Source organism: Anguilla anguilla, chromosome 13 (assembly GCF_013347855.1).
Source record: "Anguilla anguilla isolate fAngAng1 chromosome 13, fAngAng1.pri, whole genome shotgun sequence".
Classification (NCBI taxonomy): Eukaryota; Metazoa; Chordata; class Actinopteri; order Anguilliformes; family Anguillidae; genus Anguilla; species Anguilla anguilla.
Window position 1 is genome coordinate 20,158,540 of NC_049213.1, and position 6,162 is coordinate 20,164,701.

Consider the following 6,162-nt stretch of genomic DNA (forward strand, 5'->3'; position numbering starts at 1 on the left):
TATATTTCATAAGTTTACATATAGTGAAGTTCTGCCCAACCTTTCAGAGAGCACGCACAGTTGCTATAAGATTATCCGTTCCCAACAGACACAGGTAAACATGAGATTAAGAGCAATTTAATCTGATTAAACTGCCTGCTCGTGGGTGACTAATCGTACATCTGTTGGCCATACAAATATTTCTGTCTTGAGGCGACGAATATTATTAAAATGAACACATATTTGTAGGGTCACCCCTAATATAAAAAATATTCAAACAGTTACTATAATTACAATGATGATGATCATCAGTATTGTTTTCATTACCAGGCCTTGTAGCCTACTACTACTACTACTACTACTGCTATTATTATTATTATTATTATTATTATTATTATTATTGTTTTATTCGTAATAGTCTATTCAGTGTAGCGAGAACCCGTAATATATGGTCAGAATTATAATTTTTTTTGTGCAACTGCAGTTGGTGCTGAGTTTAGCCACAATAGCAAATACAGTAAAAATTGAGGGTAAAATTCAATAAAAGCAAGCATTAACATGTAGGTTTTGTGAATAAATAATCAGAAAAAGTAATAATTATGTAATGAAACACCAAACATCCGGCATTACAGCTCCGCTAGCTTCAAAGCCGCTGGCCTTGGTCCTATTATCAGCTAAGCACTCACTGGCTCGGTATACCGTTCACCTGGCTGTCCAAAGGATGAATCTCCGAAACCTTTGTTATATTAATATGAACATCGTTACTAAGCTTCTTATACTTAAAATGTGAAGGCACGAGGGTAAAAGAATGTTAATTGAAAAGGAATGCATTTACTCTCGTCACATTTTCAGAGTATTAGTCATTTTACTAGTTGGATTTTTTTTATAAAGCCCAAACATACATGAGCTATATATACTTGTAGTGTGTGTTCATGTCATACAATACAGGAGAGAACGTGGAACTCTTTGCTTCTTCAAAAAACACAACAAAAGAACAAGCTTGCATTTGGCCCCACAACCCCAGGTATCCCCATCCCAGCACAATTTTTTAAGGGCTCCTGTCAGTCAGGGACCTTGAAATCATCCTGGTACAGTACGTTGTACACGAGGCAATTTTGTGTTCATCGCACGTCTCTCACCTTGCAGCAGCAGCCAGCAAGAGGTTTACTGTCCTGCAGGAATCCTGACAGTGGTCTTTTGGTAAATAGCATTTACTTGGCGTGCCTGCTTATGTCTGTGGGGTACTCACAGCAGAGGAACGGTGGCAGCCGAGTGAAAACAGCCAGAATCATATCAGCAGGGGGTAATTCTGTACGCAAGCTACAGGGAGGCTACCTTTGCTGAGCCAGAGCTGTGTTTGTAGCAAAGATTAAAGTTCATCCAGTCAACTCACATTTATCTGTACATTACATGCACATTTGTACACTGTGAAGATGACAGCCACATGCACAAGTGTTTTGGAACGGCATGACCATAACTGCTAACAAAAATAATAAACAGATAGCAGGTACTATGAGGGACAATTTCTTTGTATATCCTATATGTTTGTGCTGTGTAGGCTATCAGGTTGTCAGAAGCACTTGATATGCTGTGATGTGAAGCAAGGCAAATAGCTGTTTCACATTCTCCCTGCCACCTGCCTGCTAGTCCTCCAGAGGGCATTCCCTGCTACTGTAACTGTACACATTTTCAGGATGTCGGGGAACATATCTGTTAGATTCTCATTTGGCTGTTAGATAGCATTGCGGTGAGAACGTTCCCCCGGAGAACATACTGTACACAGTGCAGCTACACAACACATCAAACAAAAAGGAAATGAGGAGCAGAGGCAGAGCATCTGTCTCCCCACCTACCGCACAAACTCTGCTGTTGCCGGGCAGACCTGCTAATTTCAGGTTGCATACACTTTCTGTGTGGGGATGGGGTGGACAAGGGCCCTTATTTATTAACGTTAATGACCCGGAGCACAAGAAGATTAGTTAATTGAAGCAGTATGAATCTGTGAGCTCCCTGGAACATATGAAGTCTAATGCCACTGTGTTGCTCCAGCCCCCTGCTCTGAAGGGTGTCTGCCTTCATTTCTTACACCATGGCCGTGCCTAGCTTTAGCCCCCCTTTCTTTTCTGTGGGGTGCACTGTAGCTATTTTTAATCATATTGATTCCTATCATAGACCCAGATACTTCTGTAGATGGCCCTGGGTGAAGAAGGCCATGCCTGGTCTCTCTGGTGAAATAGTGTGGAAAAATATGGCCTTGAAAAAACAACCACTATTTCTGCATCTCTCCACCCCCCCAATTAAAAAAATACCTCAAGAAAAAAATGGAATAAATGTAACAGAGATGAGATTAGAATAAAGCAGAGAGAATATTAAACTGTATGGGTGGTTTCAGACAGTATTTATACAGATTCACAGGCAATGAACAGTTGCTATAATTTCTTTTTCTGAATTCCAGCCAGTAACAGTACTACCCACTGACTCACGTTTGAACGCCGTTGCCTCATTGTTGCAGCAGCATTGTTTGGGAGTTTGCTCCACATGATGAAAAGCGAGGCGGTATTGTTGGTGGTCTCTCGGGAGTACATTTGGCCTGAACTCCTGCTCCTCCACAGGCTTGTTCCTTGTTAATCATACAGCCACTGACAGATGTTAACAGATTTCAAATGTTTCAAGTCTATAAGCTGGAAGCTGAAACTCCACCTGCTCAAACCAAGCAACAGATAGAGAGATTGAAGAGAAAAGGAAGGGCAGATGGAGAGAGCGATATGAATCGGCAAAGCATGTGAACAACATCACTGCCCCTTTCTGCTCTCATGGAAGAACAACTCTGTTAGTCTGGGTGTGAGGCATGGACAAGTGGTCAGGGTTGGCTAGGTAGGCACAGGATACCTCTGCTTTCACTGTGTCATATGTACTGGTGGGAAAAACTGCCATGGGAAAACCTTGCAGAAAACACACAATTTAATCATTGTATTTTTGCTGGATTCTCGGAAGGTAGGCAATGCCTTCCCTCACTGCATGTCCATGATGTGTTTGTGTGTGGGGGTGCATTCGTGTGCTGCTTAATATTGCTACTTAAATGAGTCAATGATGGCTCCAAATATACATGGCACAGACATCTTGTGTGTGTATGTGTGGCCAAAATGCTCAATTTGAAGTGTTCTTTGCCTCCAGACACCAAATTCCTCACAGTGGGTGGGGACAAGATGCACTTGCATCCTCCACCAGGCAGGATTGCCTGCGGTTTTAAGAATTTTAATTATTGACCTAATAGTGGTATATTTAGGGTTTTACTGATGTGTTTGTTACCGTCTCCTGACTTCTGAGATTAACAGCCATATCTTGTCTGAAAGTTCTTTGCCATTCCCCATGATGATGAAAATACATTTTAAATGTGTGTTACCCCAGTTTTATACCCTAGTGAAACAGGAAGCAACCGGAGGCCACAATACAGTTCCCTATGAACTTAAAATAGCAAATCAGATACATTTTTCTTGGATTTTAAGATAATTATTAAAAGTGTGAGAAATTGTGTTGTATCATTTTTTATAGCAAATTTATGACAAAGCTCATCCTGTTAAGGCACTGATCTAGTCCATGGGCAGCACTGTCCAGAATCAAATCCCTACCATGCGAGCACCAACTATGGTCTATAGTAATGCACATGCAGTGTTGGCATTGGCTAGGGTTAGGGGACGTACAGCTTTGTTGCTCTCTGGCAACCCCCATTGGTTAATTTGGCAATTGGTAAAACTGTCTTCCTCAACTTACATCTGTGCAAGCTTGCCATGTGGGCTGTGGTGCCCACTTCAAGCTTTCCCACTTCTGACAAAGAATAGGGCTATACTGTAAATAGAGGGTGAAGAAAAAGGAGAACAGAGCATGAGGACAAAAAAGTGAATAAAGTGAGTAATTTCAGGTCTGCCAGAAAAGAAAGAACAGAATGACACAAAAAAAACAAGATTAAAAAATGGTGAGGGTGTCCCTCAGTCAATCATATTTAGCCTACAATAGCTCCCCCAGCAGAAGCCCTGTGCCGCAGGCAGTCAGAGAGGAAGAACGCAGGTCATAGCAGATCCAGCGTTCAGCGTGGGAGGAAACCAGGGCATGAGCCGCGGTGACAAGCAAACAGTAACGCATCACGGGTCATAGATCTCAGCTGCTGGGGTGTGCAGGAGACCGTGTGTGGGGGCTCTGAGACAAGAAATGCAGAGGGGGGGTGTCATCAGTGCAAAAGATCAGCTGGCAGATGAGAGTCATCCCAACACACTTCAGTTCTGAATTACCCAGTGGGAACTGGGGCTTTTGATCACACTGTGACACTGTCCACACTGACTCACTGCCCTCATAAACTCCACCCCTTTCCTAATTTCAACTGTCGCAGGAAACACTGCATCATACGGGTCAATATATTGAGACCACACAAATCACTATGTGCATACATATTAATGTGTGCATGCACATGCACCTGTGCTCACACACCATCACACACACAGTGCCACATAAATCGCACTGCCCACACGCGCAAAACACAAAATCACCGTGCGTACTCGCAAATGTATTCACACAAACGCACACGTGTGTGTTCTGTTTCTCCTTTTCTCCACTTTATCTCTTATTTGCATTGGGTTTTTGTAAGGATCTGGGTATTGTGTGCTGTATGAACAGAGAGACCACAAGAAAAAAGCACACAGCAAAAGCACTCACTGTGCAAAATTTAAAAAAAGAAAGCAGGTTACTTGAGTGGCAGATGGGCCCATGACAGCCCCACAGGAGGCAGCTGAGCTACCTGACAGAGCCTGTGATCTTACAGGAAGAACAAGGAATGGTCAACGACACTCCCACTCTCCTTATGTTTCCTCCATTTCACTCTCTCCCTCTCCCTCTCTTCTTTTCTCTCCTCTCTCTCTCTCTGCCTCTCCCACTGTTCCCCCCTCCCTTTCTTTCTGTAATTGCCGAATTGCCTTCTGTATTATTTTGTGCCACTCAGATAATGCACATCGTAAGCCTAAGATTATCCACTGAAATTACGATAAAAATTTTAATTACGTAATGTTCCCTTAGAATGCCATGCACACGCACACGCACACGCACACACACACACACACATACAGTGCTGTGAAAACGTATTTGCCCCCTTCCTGATTTCCTCTATTATTCCATATTTGTCACACTGAATGGTTTCAGATCTTTAGACAAAACGTAATATTCCACAAAATGAACTTGAGTAAACAAAAATACATTTGTTAAATAATTATTTCATTTATTTAATGAAAAACGTTATCAAACACCTATATCTCTCATGTTAAAAAATAAATTGCTTTTGTTTTGGATCATTGTCTTACTGTATAAGTCAAGCTTCAGCTCACGGACAAATGACTGGACATTCTCCTTGAGAATTTTCTGGTACAGAGCAGAATTTGTGGTTCCTTCAGTAATGGCAAGTTGTCCAGGTCTCAAGGAAGCAAAGCATCCACACACCATCTCACTACTACAACCATGTTTGACTGTGTGCATGATACTGTGGAATGCTGTATTTGCTTTATCTTTATTTGTTGTCAAAAAAGTTCCAGTTTTGACTCATCTGTCCATAGAACATTGTCCCAAAAGCCTTGGAGATCATCCAGGTTCTACAAATTTACAAATATGAGATGAGCATTGATGTTTCTCTTGGTTTTCCGCCTTGCTACTCTCCTACAAAGCCCATTTTTGCCCAGTCTCTTATTGTGGGGTAATGAACACTGACCTTAGCTGGGGGCAGAGGCCTGAAGTTATTTGCATGTTCTTCTGGGATCTTTTGTGACTTCCTGGATGAGTTGTCGCTGCACCCTTGGCCATTCCAGGGAATATTCTCCACTGTTCCAAGTGTCCATTTGGAGATAATGGCTCTCACTGTGATTCGGTGGAGTCCCAGAGCCTTAGAAAAGGCTTTGTAACCCTTTCCAGACTGATATATGGTAACAACTTTTTTTCTCATCTTTTCTAGAATTTCCTTTGATCATGGCATTGTGCACTTGTAGAAACTTTGTGGCGACTACTTCACTCTGATCGCAAGGTTCAATATGAGTGAGGTTAAGATTCAACAGGGCTGGCTGCAATCAAGCCTGGCTGTGTTCAACCAGCTAAATCTAATTATCAATTAAATTTGGTTAATTGATTGATTGAGTCACTAAGGGGGCAATT